Here is a 24,082-nt window from a genome sequence, read left to right as displayed (position 1 = left end):
AGGAGCCTCAGCACTGGGTGGGCGTTGCTAGCACTGGGTGGGCGTTGCTGCTTTCCGACATCGATGTTGATGGAGAACAGCAGTTTATCTTATCTCTGTGTTTCTGCCACTGGCATCAGTGGCCCACGAGGAGTCTGGATGATGTATGAGCACATGAGAAAGGACACCAGGATAAAAGTGGAGAAACGCATGCTTTGCGAATACTTCGTGGAGCCAAACACTGCTGTTTCCCTCTGACACCGCTACCTGCTTCATTACAAGGCACAGGACACTTTGCTTTTTATCTCATTTAATTTAAAAGAAAACCTATCGGTTGCCATAGAAATAGGTTTTCATGCTGACATTGTTATCACAGCAGCTAGTCTGTAGGTTTCACAACCAGCAGCTAGCGCCTTTCTAACAAATAGGTTTGGTTTGTCTCCCTAAATGCCTACAGACAGTAGGTCCCCAGCAAAGCCTCTCCAGAGGCCCAGCATCGTAGACCAGAGAAGCAGCTATGAAGACTCTATAGCCAATTTCTGTCAAGCTGGACTCTGTCCACTCCAGCTTATCTCCTAAGATCCAGCTCTCCTCCTACAGGAGACAGCTTAGCTCTCTCTTAACCTTCCTCCCACCATACAGCCATAATTCACACACAATGCACGTAGATCACACTGCCCACAGCAAGGAGCTTATGAGTATGATCAGGGAGATAAACCCTACAGTATACGCTTGCCATGCATATTGTGAGAGAAAGAACCTTCTGATTCCTTGCCATTGTTTCCTGTCTGCAAGGAAAGGTTTGGCAGATTCACGGGGAGCTGCGAAACAGCGCGTTTGGCACAAAGTCACCTCGACAGTAATTTGCATGTTCCAGGCTGTCATCCCCAGTCTGTGCCTGACAAGGCCTGCCGGGGTCTATTGGAAATGTGCACAACCGCATAACGCCTTCCTTCTCCGTTCTTCACGTCCGAAAGCAGAAGGCTTGAGTTAGGGCTGCTCACTGTTCTGAGTGGAATTCATATTAGCCTCCCACTGTCTACCCAGCGTGGCTCTCCTCTCAGCCCACTGTCTGCACATAGATACTCATGTGTGTATATGGGCCTATGTGTGCATATATGCACACAAACAAGCACAGACACGTATAGACTTACATCTTTAGTTGAAGCTAAGTACACAGGCATTACTCCTGACATACAGAATCAGGTAAATAGCAATCGATAGCATCACTCCTTCTTTAGCAGGTGAGAAGAGCAGGTGGATCTGGGTCTCTGCACCCTGTGTTCATTGCTGAAGGACACCTGGATACAACACCATCTGCACCCCAATTTAGAGGATGTCCTGTCCCCTAGGGTGTACTACTATGTACCATGTTCTCAGGACTGCTGTATGATCTTTGAAACAAAGACAGCATTAAATTCCAAGTCTCCATTTTTTTTTCTCAGACTGTTGCCATTCTGAATATGCATCAAGGTCCAGCTCAGTGCCGTCTAGAGGGATGTTGACTCCCATGTAGGCTGGCAATTCGCAAGCTATGCTAATCAAGAAAGGTAAAACCTCTTTCATCATGAACCCGGATTCCTAGGAATGCAGGTCATGCTCAGAACAGTGCAAACAGTTGCCTAGCCCATAAACTCCTCTCCCCACCATGATCTTCAGAGAGAAGCTAGGGAGCTAGTAAGGGCTGATGATCCAGCACACGACTGTAAAGAGCCTGTCCAGCTGAAACCACTGGCTTTTCCCCCTTAGTGAGTTCCAATAGTTTTACACCTCATGTATAATAGTAATAAGGTGTGCTCTCCTGACTCTTGACCAACCACACTGACCACACATAGCTGGGTTATGGCTGTAACCACTGGTGTCGCAGAAACTAAATCACTAACTTCACATATAAGCAATTGGCAAGCTACTACAACAATCTACAGGTTACTCTTGGAATTCACCAGTGCAGGTCAGGACTGTGGAGAACTCAGAGGTTCTTCTTATGGAAGCCACGGGGCTACTAGAAAGGTGGTCATGGAGCAGAGGGATATGTCCTCCGCAGACTCGTGTGTTTAAGCAATGCCGTTTTACATCTTGGTGCTATTTGGGGAGGTTTTCGGAACCTGGGGATGGTGGCCCAGCTAGCAGAACGATTTGGTCCAGAGCTCTGTCCTTTGAGAAAACTAACAAGAGCTGGTGCCTCTTGCTCCCCCTACCACTGATGGAACTGACTTGGTCATCATGCCTTCCTCATCATGCTAGACTGAAGGATCTGAAACCCTGAGCCAAAATAAGACCTTCTGTCCTTTACATGTTTCTGTCACAGTAGTGAGAAAAACAATCAATTAAAATAATTATACTGAATAGTGGTGGTATTGCTGGGATAAACCTGTCTGTATAATTTTTTAGGGTGTTGAATTAGTCTGTGGCAGGATTAGAACAGTAAACTATAGAAGCCCTAGAATATTGTAATCAGGCTTTCGGGGCCATTCCAGTAGGAGCATGGATCAGAATACAGATGCACGCAGTAAGCATGTTGCTTGGGTTCTAGATGGGCACAAGGAGGATGCTGGGAAAGTATTCTGTCTAGCTAAGGATTTGTCTACTTTCTGTCCATGGCCTGACAACTTGAGTGAGACTGCATTCCAGAGGAATGGACTAAATAATTCAGAAGAGGAAATTTCCAGATATATTTCCACTTAGACTGCAGCATGGCTGTTCCTTGATTTTTAGCCAGATTTATGGAGAGTGTCAGGGTTGAAAAGTGGAACAGAATGATGTAAAGAAATGTCCTGAATTATTTCTAGTTAAGTTACACAACAACTTGGATGTTTCAAAGTAAGCTGCATTTGGGGAGAAGAGAAAAATGGAAGGGAAGAGACAGAAAAGGGCTGGCCACCAGGGCACTCCACACCACAAGTGTATGTGGGCCTTCCCATGATACAACAGTAAAGAGTTGAAAAAAAAAAGCAAAGCCACCAAAGGGCTAGACAGTTTGTGTCGGGGTTTACTGTATAGACATAAGCACGTTTAAGGAAGGGAAACGAAGGATGAGGATGAACCATATTTGTAGTCGCAGGCGATGGAACTGAACAAGGCCAGGGCCATGGGGCTGGCTTGCTGGGTCCTCGGAAACCAGGTGCAATGGAGGCGGCACACAGAATCCTCAGATGGGCAGATCTCTGGGTAGCTGTTTTCATCCCTAAACATCAGAATCTGTGGGTCATTGTTTTAAAATGCTCATACCCGGTCCCTCATCTTGGGAACTGTGATACCATGGGCTTTGAATTGGGAAGACAACTCCACTACGGACAAAAAAGCAGCATTGGTGGTCCTTGTGTCCGGGGTTATAGAGCCTCTCAGAAAGGGCAAGTCTGGGGTCAGCAGCCCACGACTGGCTAGCAGAAGCAGATACCTCAGCTGGTTTACTCCTCAGGACACAGGCACACCGGCAAAGCCCCAAACACAGAGACTAGGGCTCAAGAACAGAAGGTGACATTTGTAGCCAAAGCTTGGTCAGCAAGCTCTGAGGCCCTGCCTGGTGTCAGATCTTTGGGTCACCAGGTTATACTAATGTTGTTTGTTTGGGGCAATAGTGTTGAATCAGCATAAAGGAAACAGAGAGAGAGAGAACATTCATGTCACAGATGAACTTGGGTGGTCATGCCCTTGTCATTCTTCCATGGGACAAATAGCAGAGCCACATCTCCATGAACTGCCTGCTCTTGCTGCCCTTTTCCTGAGCACACAGACATTTAAAGCAGCCAGGCTTCCTGTATGGCCTGGGATCTGACATCTGAGGAAGAAAGGGCTAACATTGGGCATCCTGTACCATCTCTGTGCCCCCAACACACACATACAAGAAACATATCATCCTCACAGGGCCCTAACATTCTATACCAACACCCCATCCCCCTATATGACCTGTACCATCCTACCCCATAGGCATCCAATACCGTCTACAGCTGTCCGCAATACCGCCTCCTAGCCTCACAAGTATTCTGTACCATCCACATGCCCCCCAAACATCTTGTGTCATTCTCTATAGCATTCCCTATACTTTCTCCAAGGCCACAGTTGGCAGAGCCATGAAGTGGGTGGTATATGGTTTGAAATACACAAGAAATAATTGTTCGACGTGTGTAGCTGCTGAGTTGGGGTTATTTTTTAAATGTGGTTAATTCAGATCCTTGTGAACTTTATAGACATTTGGAGCGCGTTCTTTCCGGATGCCTGGTTCATTTGCACCTTTGTAGATATTTGAGGGTGACTTGACCGTACCTCTCCAAGTTCTTAAGTAGAATCCTGCCCATATTTCACCTGATGTGTGTGTGTGTGGGGGGGGTGTGTGTGTGCGTGGCGCGCGCGTTTGTGTGTGCATGCTCATGAAAGTTACCCTTCCTGCTCGAGTTTCATTAGTTTCTAATCTTTTTCAAAAAATAATTTTTAACGATGATTTTTTTTTAATTTTATTTTATGTTCATTGGATGGCCTTTTGCCTGCCTGTATGACTGTGTGAGGATGTCAGATCCCCTGGAACTGGAGCCATAGACAATTGCAAGCTGCCATGTGATACTGGAAATTGAACCCCGGTCCTCTAGACGAGCGGCGAATGCTCTTAACCAATGAGCCATTTCTTTGATCCAGTGTCTGTTTTCTGTAAGGACAAATCAACCACAAATTTGTGTGCATACACACACACACACACACACACACACACACACACACACACACACACACGAATATGTACCATGGTGCATGCCTGGCGATCAGAAGACAACTTGCCACAGTTGATTATCTCTTTTGATCTTGTGGGTTCCAGAGATTGAACTCAGATCATCAGGCTTCGTTCCTTACCCACTGCGCCATCTTGTCGGCCTGTACTGTAAAGATTGTAACTGAAATAAATTTTATATAAACCATAGGCAGTGATAAAGTTTAAGTAAAACAGCACAATGTGGCTTCCCCACATCATGTTGTCATGAGACCTGCCTCTACCATTGGCTCAGTTTTTCAAAGGATCTCGAGGTTGCCACATAACAAAGAAAATGTGTTCTGGGACAAATTTTATGGAATTAACAAGAATTAAAAGCAACCTGCTGCCTGCTCTTTACACTGAGGGTAGTAATGCTATTTCCTTTTATTCCTTTAGGACTGTGTTTAATGTAGTCAACTGTGATGGTTTGAAGGAGAAATGTGTTCCATAGGTTCATGCATTTGATTACTTGGTTTGTGATTGGCAATGCTGGGGAGGGGATGAAGCCCTTAGGAGGTGGAATCTTGGAGGAAGTACTGGCAATAGGCTTCAAGGCTCTCTGTTTTTGCTTTTTCCTCTTTGGGCTTCTTGTGTATGGATGAACATATGATCAGCTAGCTTTCTGCCCTTACTGGTGCCATGCCTTCTCACAATCCTTCTAGAACCATAAGCCAAAATAACCCTTTCTTTCTTAGTTTTGATCACATGATAGTTTATCATTGCATTAGAAAGTAACTAATCTAGCAGTGTAACCACAATACTCCCTAGCACCAGGGATCCGTCCAGAACAGTGAGCATGACCTTGCCCTTGGAAGCTGGTTCATTGGCATGAGTGTCCTGTGATTGTTTTGTCTCAATGGCTTTTAAGAGCCAACACTTTTGACTGAACAGGCACTGAAGACATTACCTTGTCATATAATCAAGTTTTCTGTCTCCTCCTCCACCTGTCCTTGTTCTTCCTCCATGTGGTTTGTGACTCTGGGTCTTTTGAATGCTCCAATCCCTTGGCTGTCACAGCTAGTGCTGTCAACTTCCTCCTGATCACAGAATAAGTCTGTAATTGTCCTGACAGAGAAGCTGGCTTGAGCACCATGAACAAGGTGGTAGGGGTGATATTAGTAGCTGAGGTTTCAATGCCAGCTTGACTTTTGCTGGCTTTCCCAAGACAAAGCTCTAGCACCGTGTCTCTCATGTATGAACCACACATAGGAGCTGCTGAGTCACTATGCTCATGCTTTCTCTTTAAGGAATAGTGTTCTTAAGTTGAGGTATCGTGTACAGTACTTCTATAGCAGGTGGAGAGAAGAGACAGAGATGGGATTTCCAGAAGAGTCAGTTATACACCACTTTAAAGCAGAGCACAGTTCATGAACCTTGCCTATGTGTAGCACATCCCTGTCCACAAGTCCTCAGACAAGGATCACACTGAGTAATGTTTATTCCAATTTACCAGACACTAGTATGTAAATGCCGAGGTGTAGCTGGGGAAAAGCTTGTGCTGACAGCTCATCTGTGACTCATCCTGAGTGCCCGGTGAGGGTCTCAGACATCTATCCATCCTACAAGATGCTTTCCTCATCCTCTGCTAATGAGGAGAGGCAGCTCGTTGGTGTTTCCACAAGGAGCCTCTAGGAGAAAGGTAGGCATCTTTCCAGGGAAGTTAGGAGCAGAGTTCACAAAACTCTATCGACAGATAGACTCAGCTTGATGTGGTATTCCCTCCATCAATGATATTTACTTGAATGTTTATGGAACACATTTAAAAAGAAAAATCCATGTATTAAGGTTAACTAGTGTTCGTATGGCCTATATTATGATACTGATAGAGGGGAGTAAATGATTCATACAACATGTATACACATATATACAAAAGCAGAGATATGCCCACTTAGAGATGCTCATACATGCATGCTACAGATGCACTTCGTACCACATGCATGCATACAATCACTTATACATAGCAAAAGATGTGCATACATACAGCAATCATGCATGTGAACATCACATGTCTCACGAACATACAACACATATCATATATGCCCACCCATACATTTTATGTGTTTTTATGTGTTTTATGCTCGCATGCATAAAATCCGTTTATACTCGCAAACTAGTTTTTGAGTCTTTTGAAAGTAGGCCGCCCAAATCATAACAACTCACACCTAAATACTTCAATATTTGTCCTTTAAAGGAAAAAAATCCCTATATTTTCCTACATATTATATGGATTACTTTAACCAAAAATATGCACATAAAATAAAAATTATGATCAATATTTATACCTCCCTACCTGTCCATCTGCCCTCCATAGCTAATTTAATAAGTAAATTACAACTAAGATACAAGCTGCTTGCCCCTGTAGTGTTCTCGGGATTCTTTTCCACTCCTGTTGCCGTTCTTCCATTCCACAGCTATTTCTTGAGCATTGTATTTAAAACCACTTTATTTAAATAAGTTGAGGCTCTGCCCTTAAGATTATCACTCTATTATCAAGTAAATGAATAATGTAATATGGAATCTCTTAATGAAGATTTTGTAAATCATCTTGTAATTTAGAGAGTTTTAGGGATCGGAGCATTTGGGAGATGTGAGAGCAACAGGGAAGGCAAACTCACAAACGCGTTGTTAGCCAAGATGATGTCGTCGGTCCTTTTATTAACTTCACCCTTCCTTCCTTCCATTCTTCCTTCCTTCCTTCCATTCTCCCTTCCTTCCATTCTTCCTTCCTTCCTTCCATTCTTCCTTCCTTGCTTCCTTCCCTCCTTCCATTCTCCCTTCCTTCCTTCCTTCCTTCCATTCTTCCTTCCTTCCATTCTTCCTTCCTTCCTTCCTTCCTTCCATTCTCCCTTCCTTCCTTCCTTCCTTCCATTCTCCCTTCCTTCCTTCCATTCTTCCCTCCTTCCTTCCTTCCTTCCATTCTCCCTTCCTTCCATTCTGCCCTCCTTCCTTCCATTCTTCCTTCCTTCCTTCCTTCCATTCTCCCTTCCTTCCTTCCATTCTTCCTTCCTTCCTTCCTTCCTTCCATTCTCCCTTCCTTCCATTCTCCCTTCCTTCCTTCCTTCCTTCCTTCCTTCCTTCCTTCCTTCCATTCTCCCTTCCTTCCATTCTCCCTTCCTTCCTTCCATTCTTCCTTCCTTCCATTCTTCCTTCCTTCCATTCTCCCTTCCTTCCATTCACCCTTCCTTCCTTCCATTCTTCCTTCCTTCCTTCCTTCCATTCTTCCTTCCTTCCTTCCATTCTTCCTTCCTTCCTTCCATTCTCCCTTCCTTCCTTCAATCCTTCCTTCCATTCTTCCTTCCTTCCATTCTCCCTTCCTTCCTTCTATTCTTCCTTCCTTCCATTCTCCCTTCCTTCCATTCTCCCTTCCTTCCTTCCTTCCTTCCATTCTCCCTTCCTTCCTTCCATTCTTCCTTCCTTCCATTCTCCCTTCCTTCCTTCCTTCCTTCCATTCTCCCTTCCTTCCATTCTCCCTTCCTTCCTTCCTTCCTTCCATTCTCCCTTCCTTCCTTCCATTCTTCCTTCCTTCCATTCTCCCTTCCTTCCTTCCTTCCTTCCATTCTCCCTTCCTTCCATTCTCCCTTCCTTCCTTCCTTCCTTCCATTCTCCCTTCCTTCCTTCCTTCCTTCCATTCTCCCTTCCTTCCTTCCTTCCATTCTCCCTTCCTTCCTTCCTTCCATTCTCCCTTCCTTCCTTCCTTCCTTCCTTCTTTCCTTCCATTCTCCCTTCCTTCCTTCCTTCCTTCCATTCTCCCTTCCTTCCTTCCTTCCTTCCTTCCATTCTCCCTTCCTTCCTTCCTTCTTTCCATTCTCCCTTCCTTCCATTCTCCCTTCCTTCCTTCCTTCCTTCCTTCCTTCCATTCTCCCTTCCTTCCTTCCTTCCATTCTCCCTTCCTTCCATTCTCCCTTCCTTCCTTCCATTCTTCCTTCCTTCCTTCCATTATTCCTTCCTTCCATTCTTCCTTCCTTCCTTCCATTCTCCCTTCCTTCGTTCCTTCCATTCTCCCTTCCTTCCTTCCTTCCATCCATTCTCCCTTCCTTCCATTCTTCCCTCCTTCCTTCCATTCTCCCTTCCTTCCTTCCATTCTCCCTTCCTTCCTTCCATTCTTCCTTCCTTCCATTCTCCCTTCCTTCCTTCCTTCCATTCTCCCTTCCTTCCATTCTCCCTTCCTTCCTTCCTTCCTTCCTTCCTTTCATTCTCCCTTCCTTCCTTCCTTCCATTCTCCCTTCCTTCCTTTCTTCCATTCTCCCTTCCTTCCTTCCATTCTTCCTTCCTTCCTTCCATTCTTCCTTCCTTCCATTCTCCCTTCCTTCCTTCCTTCCTTCCTTCCATTCTTCCTTCCTTCCTTCCATTCTCCCTTGTTTCGTTCCTTCCATTCTCCCTTCCTTCCTTCCTTCCTTCCTTCCATTTTCCCTTCCTTCCTTCCTTCCTTCCTTCCTTCCATTCTTCCTTCCTTCCTTCCATTCTCCCTTCCTTCCTTCCTTCCTTCCATCCTTCCTTCCATTCTTCCTTCCTTCCATTCTCCCTTCCTTCCTTCCATTCTTCCTTCCTTCCATTCTCCCTTCCTTCCTTCCTTCCATTCTTCCTTCCTTCCTTCCTTCCTTCCATTCTCCCTTCCTTCCTTCCATTCTCCCTTCCTTCCTTCCTTCCATTCTTCCTTCCTTCCTTCCTTCCATTTTCCCTTCCTTCCTTCCTTCCTTCCTTCCTTCCATTCTTCCTTCCTTCCTTCCATTCTCCCTTCCTTCCTTCCTTCCTTCCTTCCATTCTTCCTTCCATCCTTCCTTCCATTCTTCCTTCCTTCCATTCTCCCTTCCTTCCTTCCATTCTTCCTTCCTTCCATTCTCCCTTCCTTCCTTCCTTCCTTCCTTCCATTCTCCCTTCCTTCCTTCCTTCCTTCCTTCCATTCTCCCTTCCTTCCTTCCTTCCATTCTCCCTTCCTTCCATTCTTCCTTCCTTCCATTCTCCCTTCCTTCCTTCCATTCTTCCTTCCTTCCATTCTTCCTTCCTTCCATTCTCCCTTCCTTCCTTCCTTCCATTCTTCCTTCCTTCCTTCCATTCTCCCTTCCTTCGTTCCTTCTATTCTCCCTTCCTTCCTTCCTTCCATCCATTCTCCCTTCCTTCCATTCTTCCCTCCTTCCTTCCATTCTTCCTTCCTTCCTTCCATTCTACCTTCCTTCCATTCTCCCTTCCTTCCTTCCATTCTTCCTTCCTTCCTTCCATTCTCCCTTCCTTCCATTCTCCCTTCCTTCCTTCCTTCCTTCCATTCTCCCTTCCTTCCTTCCTTCCATTCTTCCTTCCTTCCCTCCATTCTTCCTTCCTTCCATTCTCCCTTCCTTCCTTCCTTCCTTCCATTCTTCCTTCCTTCCTTCCATTCTCCCTTCCTTCCTTCCATTCTCCCTTCCTTCCTTCCTTCCATTCTCCCTTCCTTCCTTTCTTCCATTCTCCCTTCCTTCCTTCCTTCCTTCCATTCTCCCTTCCTTCCATTCTCCCTTCCTTCCATTCTCCCTTCCTTCCTTCCATTCTTCCTTCCTTCCTTCCTTCCATTCTTCCTTCCTTCCATTCTCCCTTCCTTCCTTCCTTCCTTCCATTCTTCCTTCCTTCCTTCCATTCTTCCTTCCTTCGTTCCTTCCATTCTCCCTTCCTTCCTTCCTTCCATCCATTCTCCCTTCCTTCCATTCTTCCTTCCTTCCTTCCATTCTACCTTCCTTCCATTCTCCCTTCCTTCCTTCCATTCTTCCTTCCTTCCTTCCTTCCATTCTCCCTTCCTTCCATTCTCCCTTCCTTCCTTCCTTCCTTCCTTCCTTCCATTCTTCCTTCCTTCCATTCTCCCTTCCTTCCTTCCTTCCATTCTTCCTTCCTTCCCTCCATTCTTCCTTCCTTCCATTCTCCCTTCCTTCCTTCCTTCCTTCCATTCTTCCTTCCTTCCATTCTCCCTTCCTTCCTTCCATTCTTCCTTCCTTCCTTCCTTCCTTCCATTCTCCCTTCCTTCCTTCCTTCCATTCTCCCTTCCTTCCTTCCTTCCATTCTTCCTTCCTTCCTTCCTTCCTTCCATTCTTCCTTCCTTCCTTCCATTCTCCCTTCCTTCCTTCCTTCCTTCCATTTCCCTTCCTTCCTTCCTTCCTTCCATTTCCCTTCCTTCCTTCCTTCCTTCCTTCCATTCTTCCTTCCTTCCTTCCTTCCATTCTCCCTTCCTTCCTTCCTTCCACTCACCCTTCCTTCCTTCCTTCCTTCCATTCTCCCTTCCTTCCATTCTCCCTTCCTTCCTTCCTTCCTTCCATTCTCCCTTCCTTCCTTCCTTCCTTCCATTCTCCCTTCCTTCCTTCCTTCCCTCCATTCTTCCTTCCTTCCATTCTCCCTTCCTTCCTTCCATTCTTCCTTCCTTCCATTCTCCCTTCCTTCCTTCCTTCCTTCCATTCTTCCTTCCTTCCTTCCATTCTCCCTTCCTTCCTTCCTTCCTTCCATTCTCCCTTCCTTCCTTCCTTCCATTCTCCCTTCCTTCCTTCCTTCCTTCCTTCCTTCCATTCTTCCTTCCTTCCTTCCTTCCATTCTCCCTTCCTTCCTTCCTTCCTTCCTTCCATTCTTCCTTCCTTCCTTCCATTCTCCCTTCCTTCCATTCTCCCTTCCTTCCTTCCTTCCTTCCTTCCATTCTCCCTTCCTTCCTTCCATTCTTCCTTCCTTCCTTCCTTCCATTCTCCCTTCCTTCCACTCTCCCTTCCTTCCTTCCTTCCTTCCTTCCTTCCTTCCATTCTCCCTTCCTCCCTTCCATTCTTCCTTCCTTCCTTCCATTCTTCCTTCCTTCCTTCCATTCTTCCTTCCATTCTCCCTTCCTTCCTTCCTTCCTTCCTTCCATCCATCCTTCAGTTCTCCCTCCCTTCCTTCCTTCCTTCCATTCTTCCTTCCTTCCTTCCATTCTCCCTTCCTTCCATCCTTCCTTCCTTTCTTCCTTCCTTCATTCTTGCTACCCCTTCTCCTTTCATCCCTTCCTTCCTTCTTCCCTCCTCTCCCCTTCTTCCTCTCCTTCCCTCTTTTCCACCTCTATAACCACCTCCTACTCTTTCCCCCTCCTTTTCTTTTATTCTTAGTACCCTCTTCTCTCTCCCTCTCCCATTCCTCCCTTCCCTCATTCTTCCATCTTCCTTATCTCTTGTGGCCATCACTGCCATACCTTGATTTGCTTTCCTTATTTTCCAACTCAGGTTTTAACCGTTCCGATCAACTGCAGTCTGCATCAACACATCAGTGTCAAACGGGATTCGGAAGACATCCCTGCAGCCTGAGGTCCAGGGAACAACCGTGACTTGCTTTTCACAGCCAGAGTTCATGTCCACACTCGGCATTCAGGAGCTCTGCTTGTCTTTACAGGTAAAGTTAAACTGCTCGAACCTGTCACATCTGAGGGCCTAAGGGGCACATCAGGGGCTTACTTGAAAATACTTCTGGGTTTCTTATAAAGTTTGTTTTGACTAAGAAACACATTTGCGTGTTTCAGATATAAAAAAAATGCAAGTGATGAATGAATGAAGAAAAATAATGAGAAATTTCTCTCTGGATTCTGAATTATCTGCAGAAGCACACACAAACATTTCTACTGGCTTCTTGTCATCCCTAGATGCTTTATGCAAATATAAGCAAATGTACACATGTGTGCAGCCATAGCCTCACTTCTCTTCTACATCTTGCATTTTCCTTTGACAAAATGTCCTTGAAATCCTCCTGCAGCGGCTCACAGAGCACCACTTCATTTTTGACACAGCTGTGAAGTGAAGGCACTCTGATTGGAAAAGCTGAGCACACAGCACGGATATAAATCAGCGTGGCTCTGCCTCAGTCTTTTATGGTAAAGCCAGTGAGTCTTGGCTCTTCATGAATAGTAATGAGAGGGCCTGGCTGTATGCAGCCATGGAGCTACATGAATCAGGTGCTGCTGTGTGGAGTGATAGCGGCCCTGTGACATGGTACCTTCCCACTATTCCAAACACAAAACTGATGTGAGAGGTGAGTGTGGAAGCTCCTCCCACTGTCAGGATGGCGAGCGCTCTGAACATTTCTTTATCTTAGGTCTCCCGAGCTCACACCTCCATTTATCATATATCCCTGGCCCCGCTGATACCCTCAGCAGTTCCTGCTGGATTCTGTCCAGTGGATACTCTTTCTCCCATCCCTATCTCTCAGCATGTAGCTCATCTGTAACCACTCCATGTTGCACAGCTACTATCTGAACTCACAGTGGCGCCTTTGCTTAGCGCCCACATCCCTGATTCCCTAGCACTTGCCTAGATGATGGGGAAGCTCGGTACATGGCCAGAGGAGTCTTCGGGGAAGCTTCCACAGACATGCATTTTTCCTGCTTTGGTACCATACTGCAACTGTCGCTTTAGATGCTCCACTTTTCTTTCCATAGTGTGGTTAGCTTTTGAATATATACCTCAAACGACACCCCCCACCCCCATTCAAGAGTTCACCACCAGTAGCTCTCCAGCACAGTTCTAGTTCCATTTTCCTGTCCAGTATCTGCTATGCAGTAGGAGAGACATGGAATAAATCTATCTCAAGATGTTTTATTGTGGAAGAGAAGCATCTATTTAATTTACTTATAGGCAAACTCCTTTCTCTCCCTGTACAGCTATAAGAAGCAATGAGTTAAGAAGCTGAAGAAACAGAGAGCCTGCAGTCAGTGGATCATCATGTGTGGATCTCGGGGGCCTGCACTGCATAAGTGCTCAAGGCCAAACTTAGAAAGCGATGATGCTTCCAGGAGACTGCAGGGGGAACTGCAGAGAAGGTTGGGAGTAACAAGCATGGCTCCTCTGACCTTTGACCCTTGGCTACAGACGTCTATTACAAAGACAGTAAGAGGATCTGCATCCTACTATTCACATGAGTAATATTTACCAGTGGTCATCCTGACAGCTCCTCCTTGTGAGGAATTCATAGTAGCATCTGTCTCGCTGTAAAATCATCCATTCATTGCTGGGATCAACCACCCACGTGCCATACAGAGCAAGCCACATACTAAGAGCTGGAACACAGATAAGCCCCGTCTTTCCCTGTAGGAGCTCCAAGCTCTGCACAGCTCTCCTTGGTCTGGGGAACACTGGAATAAGAGAAGCAAGACAGTCTGTGGGGTCTGCTGTGGGCAACTCACTCCACAAGCAGGCTTCCCCTAAAGCCGATCCTTTGTAAAAAGCTGTGGTGACCAGCTCCACCTCCTAAGAGTCTTGTAAGAGCTCTAGGCACCAGGTGGTGGCTGACTCCAGGTGACTCCAGCCGCCCTCATATCAAACACAAAGGCCAACACTGTACCACAGTCCAGCATCATGCATTCTAGACTTTTTCTCACTTGCTAACAATAAATGACAATTATCCTTTAGTGAAGCAGGAAGCTGATGCTCAAATTTTATGAGGCAAAGGCAGTACTTGTCCCCTGGTCTGACCTCTTGGGATACACTACCCTTCTGCCTTCAGCTACCCATCCTGCCCTGTGTCTAGAAGCCCCTTCTTCCTGCAATAGTGACATCAGTGTTCCCTGAAGGTTGTTCCCTCACTCAGGCACTGCATGGAGTTGTTAGAAAGTAATCCAGGATGTGCTGCATGCAGGGGAGTCACCTGCTGATCTGTTTCCACTAAAAATCCGTGCTTCAAACTCTTATCCTTAATAAAGTGGCCTTTGAAAATAGTTCATCAGTATACTGTATAGAATGGTTCCAGAAATTAACCCCTTTAAGCTTGTGATACCAGAGAATTTGAAAAGAACTCTCTTTTGTGTCTAGTATTTTATTTTCTTTGTATCTTTCTGTTTTCCTATTACACAGTATTTGGGAAAACAAGCTGAGTGAATTGTGTTGTAGCAAGTCATGGGATACTGGCCTGCCCAATAGCTCAGGCACTGTTCCAGGGACACTTGCCCAGGTGTTACTAGTTTTCTAGGCTTGTCCTCTCCTGGTGCTGTGTGTGGTCCCTGTAGCCATTCTCCACCCTGGGTATCAGAGTCACAGAGCCTAGCTTCACTTGGTGTGAGGGTTAATCCTCACTGTCCTGTAAGAAGATTTGGCATCACCTAGGAGACGCACCCCTGGGGCCTGTCTGTGAGGGTGTTTCCAGAGAGGTTTAACTGTGAAAGGAGGATATATCAGGGTTTCAACTTGAACAGGAGAAGGAGAAGGCCAGCTGAACACCTTCGATCTTTGCTTCCTGACTGCAGATAGAATATGACTTCCCCTCCATGCCTTCTCTCTTCATGTGTAGCCTGTGTTCCTCTGAACTGTGATAAAAATGAATGGCTCTCTTGCTTTTCTGTCAGTCATTTTCACAGCAGTGAGCAGTGCACCTGGGGGATCTCAAGGTGGTCGGCAGAGTGGTGTGTTGCCATGGAAATGCTAGAAACTCCTCTGTGAATTTTGTAGGCTTCCTGGGGCCTGCTTGATCACAACAGACTGTAGGATTTACAGCAGCAACCAGCTCAGGCTGGGCCCTGAATTGCATCCTTTAACAAGAGCAAGCTCCTGATGGGCATGCCCCCCAACACACCTTACTGTGGAGTCTGTAAGGGAGAGTAGCATGGGGCTCCCATCTCAGAAACCATCAGTATTACTAGCATTTCTGAGGTCCCATCCTTGACACTCATAATCGTTTTACAAAGAGAGTTTTCTTGGGATTGGCCCTGTCTGATTGGTCTAGTATTATCGGTGGCTCATTTTTGTATGATGGCAGTGACTCCTGGCCTCAGAAGCTCTGCAGTAATAGCCCCTAAAATGTTTACTCCTTGTTTCTGTTACTTTATTCTCCATCATTAGAGCAAACAGCTGCCATGTCAACTCCATAAGAAAGGAGAGGTTTATTTTAGCTCACAGTCTGGAGGTGTCAGTCTGTGACTGATTGTCCCTTGACTTTGGCTCTATAATTTGGTGGCATTCCTTGATGGGAGCAAATGGAAGAGAAAGTCTATAAACCACACAGTTTGAACAAGCTAGAGAAAGAGGATGGGCTTGAGTTTTTCTCTCCCAGTAAGGACTTATACCTATAGTTACTATAGAGTATGCAAACTACACATTTATACATACAGGTGAATGCCACCTCTGACACAGATTCACAAAAGTAGAAATGGCACATGCACACAATCTCTGCACATTTCAACATGCGTTTGCCTCAATGGAACTGTTTATATTGCACACTCCTTGTGACCCAGCTTATGAAAGGTCTACTTTCCTATTACACGTGGGCCTTTGGGAGGCACTTAAGATCTGAGCCATAGCGCTGGCCTGAATCAGCACAGAATGTCACCCTGAGCGGTGGCACAATGATCCCCAGATTGTGATCTAGTTCATGACCATATAAGCACTGGCATTATATTTCTGCATTGGAGGGGGGATTATTATAAATCTAAGACCAGTCTAGACTACAGGAGTGGGAGACCCTTCTCAAACGACCAAGGCAACCAAATAAACAAAATCACCTTACCCCACAATTCCTAAAGTTGCAGTGTCACTGGCAGTGTCTTCTTCCCTTTCTGGAATTCCACATAGGACCTTCATCTTCAGTCACCACCAAAGTCAGCATAAGATGCAGCTCACAAGTACTGAGAACTGGATGGTATCACCAATGTGAAATACATGTACTTGTGCCTTTGACTATCCCTGTTTTCTGACTGGGTCTGGCTAGGAACCCTCACACCCAGGACAGTCTGCTAACATTTGCTTAACTAATCACATAAAGTCATAGAGAAAGTCATGAGAACAAGGGCAGTACAGATTAGAGGCTTTAAGAAGCCCAAGGATATTTTACCGTCTTTGAGCAAATTCAACTGACATATACATATATGCATATGTATACATATATCAAACATACATACATACACACATACATATATGCATATGCACATATACATACAAATACATATACAAAAGACACACATACATATATACATATAAATACATATACAAAAGACACATAGACACATACATGTAGACATATATACATATACATACATACATATATGTATGTATATCCACATAAGGTATACCTTGCAGAATGAAAAGGATGCCCTGGTTGAGATCCTGTAGAAGGCCAAGTTCACCAGCACATACATGGATTGGTTTTTCAAAACTAGTTGCTACCTCTTCATTTTTGATGCTTTGTTTACCTTCCATGAGGTTCATATTAAATACTTTTAATTAAACTACATTGATAATCCTCATTCAAATGGAAACATTTATTCAATGTTAAAAAATATCAATTCAATCCTAGTAAGAGCACCAGTGGAAGGGGAAGCCCTGGGTCCTGCTAAGACTGAACCCCCAGTGAACTAGTCTATGGGGGGAGGGCGGCAATGGGGGGAGGGTTGGGAGGGGAACACCCATAAGGAAGGGGAGGGGGGAGGGGGATGTTTGCCCGGAAACCGGGAAAGGGAATAACACTCGAAATGTATATAAGAAATACTCAAGTTAATAAAAAAAATATCAATTCAATAAAGGCTCATGAAAATATTACTTTGGTAGAAAATAGTCCACTAAGCAGTCTTATCACTAAAACTCAATGAGTTATGGCAAAACCCGGAAGCTTGAAACCTAAAGTTCAGAAACGTAACTGAACGTATGAGTTAACACTAAACTTGAACAGGGTCTGTTGTTGTCTATGTATTTTTTTTTAACTGCAAGGAAATGTACAATTAAGCCTAATGCCTTTCCCAAGCTGAACCAATGAACACACTGGGTTTCTTCAGGGGAAATGCGTAGGGTGTAGAAGGGAAAATAATAGGAACAACCATGACCTATTACTGCAGTTCACAAGGCTCTTAAAGACGGCAGCCCCACCAGGCTGTGGCATATGGGAGTCAATAGCAGCATCTCATTTCCACAGAGTGGGATGGAGTTCCATTACCAGACAGGCAAATGGGGTAGTTGGCAGACAAACAAATTACTATTGCTCTGTGAACCTGAACACTCAGACCAGAGTTTCCCACACAGAGAATCCTGAACAACTGACATTTCACCAGCCTTTCCCTTTCCCTTTCCCCAAGAGGGCTTCATGCACTCAGGAGGACAGAGCAGAGGCTTCGAAGTCAGGCCACTGCACACACCCACAGGCTGAGCTCTGGCCTGTTCTGGGGTCTGGTTCATATTATGGTCACACACCGAATCTGACCCTCTAGACCAGAATTTGCAAACTCAAAATATGGCCTCTTCTGCTAGAACCTGTTTGCAGGACAGGTTATGATTTTAAAGGAAATACAGCCCCAATCTCTCACAATTGCAGCCCAATAGTGAGTCACAGCACCTACAGGGTGGTGTGCCCTATCATGTCACCCATGTCTAACCGTTATCAAGAACAACAGAACATTAAACAGCAAATGCTCTGTAAATATGAAATGGCTGTGTTAGGAAAAGGGATGGTGTAATTTCTGCCCCCACAGGCTTTGAGGGGTGACCCACAGCATCAAGTAGGAAAGGACTTGGTACCTGAGTTCACTCTCTGGGTCCTCTTTGGACCAGCACTGCTGCCTCCCACCACAGGACTTGAAGATGCTAGCTGGATGTTCTCACCAATTCCTCCTACCGTTCTTTTCCTAAGGAACAATGAGGACACAGTTAGTGACCGGAGGCAAAGGCAGGCTGACCTGTGCACTGACAATTAAACCAGAGCTGTGTTTAAAGACAGGCATCCACATGCTAAGTAGTTGTTGCCCAGAATTCTTGATTGATTTCATGGCTCAGTGTGTAAAAGGCACTCGCCATCAAACCTGATGACCATAGTTAGATGCCCAGGAGAGAACTGACTTCCACAGTTGTTCTCTGACCTCCACATAAACATTGTGGCAACACCCTCACTACATGCCCGCCACACACACATAAGTAAGTAAACAAACAAACAAACAAACAAACACATGTAAAAACAATTTAGTTGCCGGCTGGTTGCGCCCCCCACAAACAAACAAATGAATAAATTCATGTAAAAAGCAATTTAGTTGCCAGGTAATGGTGGCCCACATCTTTAATCCCAGAACTTATGAGGCAGGAGCAGTCAAATCCCTTAGTTTAAGACTAGCCTGGGCTACAGAGTGAGTTCCAGGCCATCCTGGACTACACAGAGAAACTCTGTCTCCAAAAACCAAAACCAAACCAAATCAAACCAAACAAACACATAAACAAAAATTTAGTTAGTTCACTTTGAAATCTGAGTTAATTGCCAATTTTAAACGCATGCCCTGTTTGAGGTGAAACCTAAGTGCATATAATAATACTTAGATGGACCAACTCCAGGCAGCCTACACAATTATTATCTTCCTCACTGCTTTAATGAAATCAGGAAGCCATGCAGTAGGTGAGAAATATCTTTTATGTTAATTTCTTAGAAACTGGGTTCTTTTGCTCATACAAAATACAGTTTGGCAATGCCCAGGAGACTTCTACATGTCACCCGCTTTATCTTTAACATAACAAACAAAAGAAATTATCTTCATGAATAGAAATTTAGAATATATTTTATTAACTTTATACAATATTGCCGTGGTTCTGATTTTTAAATACCTAAATTATTTCTAAGGGTACTATCAAAGAAAGAATGCGTTTTAAAACAAATGAGAGAAAGCTGGAGAGATGGAGAGAGCTAGAGAACTAGGTGCCTGGCTGTAGAAGCCATTGTTTCTGATGCTAAGCTTCAATTCAGAGGCCTCATTAAATCCAGTCTATAGCAATAACAGCCGAGGTGTTAATGGGTGGCAGTGAAGTGTGGCAGGGAATGAAGAGACCCTCAGGGCTCTCCAGTTTACATCAGCCACATGCAGCAGAGTTACCATAAATCCTCTAAAAGACACTACGCTCCACTTCTCACAGGCTACCTGGAGATAAGTCAGCATTCAGAGTGCTCAGCCAGGGGACAGAGAGGCCAGTACCCGCCTCCTACATAATACACATGATCTGCAAAGCACAGTTAGAGCAGATTCTCCTGCTTTCCCTTGTGAGAACACAGTAAACCAACATACCCATACACCATTAACACATACACACACACACATACACACACGCACAAACACACACACACACACACACACACATACACACATGCACCCGCACGCTCAAATGCATATATTCTTGAGTCTGGACACACATGTGCACAATTCACACATCTGTGCACATGCATGCTCACATATGCAAACATATACACACATGCACATTCATTCCCACATGTGCATGCACTCACCATGAATCACACATGTATTCACCCACATATACAGTCCTACACACACACACACACACACACACACACACACAGACATGCATTACAGATGCACACAATGCTTTCGTTTCCTCAACAATGACTGCTCCTTTATCTACAGTACGTTTGCACCTGTAACTTTTACATGACAGTGGCAAATGTCATAACTGCTGTCAGTCAGTCCTCCCTTCAAGGAGCCCCCTACTTAGGCCTTCCTCAGGGTTAATACCTTCTCTGCAGCTCAGAATCCAGAGCCCCAGTCTTGCAGGACAAGAGGAGTCAGAGTGCAGAACCTTGTCAGCTCTCAGCCGCTGAAGGGGTATCTCTGTAATCTGGCTTTTCTTAACATCTGTGAAACTGGTACCTGCTCTCCAGGTCAGATTATGGGGAAGCAATGAGCATGCAAATTTGAGGTCCCTGATTTTTAAATGGTAACACTGTTCTTTCTGGGGCCATATGGGGTCACAGGGCTGGGCTGAGTCAGCAGTGGAAGGAGGTCTTCTGAACAACAGACCCATTGGTGATCACCTCTCTACCTAACAGTCATGATGCTGGGATAAATTTAAAATTGATCCTTCCTTAGCACCTGTTAGGGTTACTGTTGCTGCAATGAAACACGATAACCAAAGCAACTTGGGGAAGAGAGGATTTATTAAGCTCATTTCATATCACTGTTCATCATCAAAGGAAGTCAGAACGGAAACTCAAGCAGGACAGGAGCCTGAGGCAGGAGCTGCTGCAGAGGCCATTGGTGTGTTGCTACTTACTGGCTTTCTCCTCATGGCTCGCTTTCTTACAGAGCCCAGGATCACCTGTCCAGCAATAGCACAACCGTGATGAGCTGGGCCCTTCTCCATAAATCACTAATTAAGGAAATTTCTACAAGCTTGCCTATAGCGAGATCTTATGGAGGCATTTTCTCAATTGAAGCTCTCTGCACTCCGATGCTTGTAACATGTTGACATAAAACTACCCGACAACACTCAGACTTTTTCAAAGAATTTCCAGTGCCCCGTGGTGTACTTGGCACAAATGGCTTTTCTGTAGGAAGCCGCGTGGCTGATTCCAGGCATTTCTTCTTCGGCTTGGGCACATTTGATGCTCTGAGCATTGGTTGATGGCTTTAGGAATGGCTCTGGAACATTTTCTGCCTCACAGGGGATGATAAGGCCCTTCCAGTTTCAGGCCTGTGAGGTGTGTCCTGTGTGGTCTGAGCTCCTGGGGCCAGCACCTGACTTGGTGCCCCTTCAGCCCTGCAGGCCTGACTTGCCTGAGGCTTCTTAGGACACAAATGCCTTTTGTATAAGAGGCTTCAGCTGTGAGGAACTGTGTGTGGGCTACCATCACAGCTTTACTTCCACTCCACTGGAAATGATTTTAGCTTTTGTAATTTTTTTTTCTTGATTGTAGGAGCCAGAAATGTCAAAGACAACACAAAACCTCCCCACAGAACAAAAACACCTGGACTCATAGGGGCTCATTGAGATTGAACCAAAAATTAGGCCTAACCTAGGCCTTCCACATATATGTTACAGTTATATAGCTTGGTGTTTTGGGGGGGGGAATCCTAATGGAGGGATTATGGGCTGTTTCTGACTCTTTTGGCTGCTCTTTGGACCCTTGTCCTTCTGTTGGGCTGTCTCATGCAGTCGATATGAGGGGAGGTGCTTAGTCTTGCTGTAACTTAATATGCTACATTTGGTTGCTATCCCCAGGAGGTCTTCCCTTTTCGGGGGCTAAATGGAGGGGGAGTGTGTGAGAAGGGAGCTGGGGGAAGGACTGGGAGGAGAGGAGGGAGGAGGGAGGGAGGAGAGACTGTGGTCAGGATGTGATATGAAAGAATAAATTAATAAGAATTTTTTTCCTTTTTCAGAGTTCCACATGAGCCTAGGCTAAAACATGGGGGACATGTTTTGACAGTACATCTTCCTCAGGCTTGCAATGCTGAACAATAAGACTCAGACGACTGCCTGCCAGTCCTCGAGAAGCAGAGGGAAGAGTAAATGTCTCGGTGGGCTGAGCTGGAGTTAATAATGAGACCTCATGAGACACAGCCCAAAGACTCTGTCCTGAGCATGCCTTGCTTTCCTAGACTGGTGTCCCAGCACCATCTGGACCTAAAAGGCAATTTCCAACAGGACTTCCTTCTAGTTTAGTGGTCACGTCTGGAGTCCAGATGGTGGTGAGGAAGCAGTGCATCCCAGCTATCCCAGCTGCCTGTGGGAATGAACATCACTATGACTTGCATACACATCTCTGCCTCCTCTCCCTGAGTTTCTACTGATTTCTATCAGTAGACCACATTCCAGGCCACGATGAAGGACCTGTGCTAATAATTTATGGGAACCCTCTGGTTCCCCGTCTTCCTGCAGGAGCTGCGTTGTGTTTCCCCTCATGCCAAGTTAGCCATATGTTAGGAGCCCCACTCCCATGCTTACGTACGTGCACTCTGTTTTAGAACAGCTTGTGAGATGATAATTCAATTTTCTTACATCTATGAAATTCAAAGTATGTCCACTTCCAGATTTCCAAAAGGGAAAGGAAGGAACCTTTACAGAAAATAAAGACTATAATAAGCCAGGAAGGCACATTTCAACAGAGTCTGTGATGATGTCTTAAGGAGAGGCAACAGGACATCAGAAATGGAGGGTGGTAGCAAAACTTTTCTTCCAATGTGTTTAAATGCCAAGCACCTTTGTGTATGTGATTAGAGTCCAAATCAATTGCAGATTTGGTCACAGAGTCCAATATTTTGTGCATTGGTGTGCATTGGGCGGTTCCGAGAGTCCAGATCTCCTTGTCATGTGCAGATTTTCCTATCGCATTGCCTGAGCTTCATTCTCCGTACAGAATACCAGATAAAAGCAACTCAGGGGTGGAAAAGGTCTAGTTTGGCTCACATTGCCATGCTGGAGAGCATCATAGCAAGGAACTCACAGTGGCGGGGGCCTGAAGTCACATCCACGGCTGAGAGCAGAGAGAGTGACCCCAACATGCTTGTCTGTCCTCACTTCACTTTGTCTTGGTTCAGTTCAGGACTCAGTCCATTGTTAGAACATGGTCCAGGGTCCAGGAATTCAGTTGTGTGAGGGCAATTCCGAGTGCTTGTAAGAACATTCCAGAAAACGAAAAGAAAACAATCCCAAAACAAAAACAAACAAAAGCCAAGAGTCTTGTGGCCTCAGTTTCTTTAAAACAGAATTACTCTTGGAACCTGTTTGCAAGCTTCTCCCAGGTGGATCGGATGAGAGCAAGTTTACTTCAGATTATTCATTATTGCTTGCTATTTTTATTCAATTAAATGTTTAAACTATCCTTTATATGCCTCTATGGAAAAACATGTTTTGCCACATGTGGCTTTTTCTTGTGATTATATACAGTTTGAACTCATAAGAACTCGTGTGAATGCTCTTAACCCTTCAAGTATAAATTGTCTGGGGCTCTGAGTAACATTGGCTATTGCATGAGACTTCAGTCTGCCTCCTTTATCAGCTCTCTTCTCCCTGGTCCCATAAGCAATACTGGTGACAGTACATGAAATGGTGCTTCCCCACATTCCAGGGAGGTCTTTCTAACTCAGTTAATCCAACTAAGAAACTCTCTCAGAGACATGCCACAGGACAACCTAATCTACACGATCTCTTACCTGGGTTTCCTTCAAAGGCAATTCTAGATTGTGTCAAGTTGACCAAGCTTAGCATATCACAAGAATCTCCCTAGACCTTGGGTAGGATTGGCGCCGATAATGAAATCGTGATTGACTGAGGGACCCTTGTTCCAATGGATAACATGAAGGAGACCTTTACACATATGGAGGTATCGATAGATAAAGACATCCCGTGTATAATAAACTTAAATGTGTCCCTCAGTTCAGATCTGTATTCCTAGTCTCCATCTTATGGTAATCTCACTGATGATGCATAAAAGGCCTCCTGAACCCACAGTGGTGTGACCAGAGCCACCAGGATCCTAACTCAGTGCCTAGGATGGGATATCAAGGGCTTTATCCTGATGGTTAGCTATGGTAGAGGCAAGGCAAGTGAACTCCCAAGCAGGTTTAAGGGGGTCTACATGGAACACCCTTGTCAGGAATTTGGCAGCATGTGTGCTAATTTTGAATATGCATATGCTGATTTAACAATTTTAGCTCCTGGTGTC

At 45.2% G+C, this 24,082-nt stretch overlaps 1 protein-coding gene and 1 long non-coding RNA gene across 51 annotated transcripts in view; one reads left to right on the top strand and one right to left on the bottom strand.

Moving 5' to 3' along the window:
* Positions 1-24,082, bottom strand: part of Myt1l (myelin transcription factor 1-like) — a 398,973-nt gene that overhangs the window by 264,498 nt on the left and 110,393 nt on the right. For 40 of the 50 annotated variants that reach the window (XM_039111668.2, XM_063261464.1, XM_063261488.1 and 37 more), the window contains exon 3: positions 18,169-18,275. The exons of the other annotated variants lie outside the window; for them this stretch is intronic. The gene's annotated coding sequence lies outside the window, so the exon portion shown is untranslated. The remainder of the gene's footprint in view (positions 1-18,168; positions 18,276-24,082) is intronic. 50 annotated transcript variants of the gene reach the window in all.
* Positions 11,604-14,389, top strand: LOC134479355 (uncharacterized). Its single transcript, XR_010052577.1, has 2 exons — positions 11,604-12,076; positions 13,338-14,389. It is a non-coding gene; the product is annotated as an uncharacterized LOC134479355 (long non-coding RNA).

The sequence above is a fragment of the Rattus norvegicus genome, chromosome 6 (genome assembly GCF_036323735.1).
Source record: "Rattus norvegicus strain BN/NHsdMcwi chromosome 6, GRCr8, whole genome shotgun sequence".
In the NCBI taxonomy this organism is placed as follows: domain Eukaryota; kingdom Metazoa; phylum Chordata; class Mammalia; order Rodentia; family Muridae; genus Rattus; species Rattus norvegicus.
Note: the sequence above shows the minus strand (reverse complement) of the source record. Positions and strands in the feature narration are given on the sequence as shown.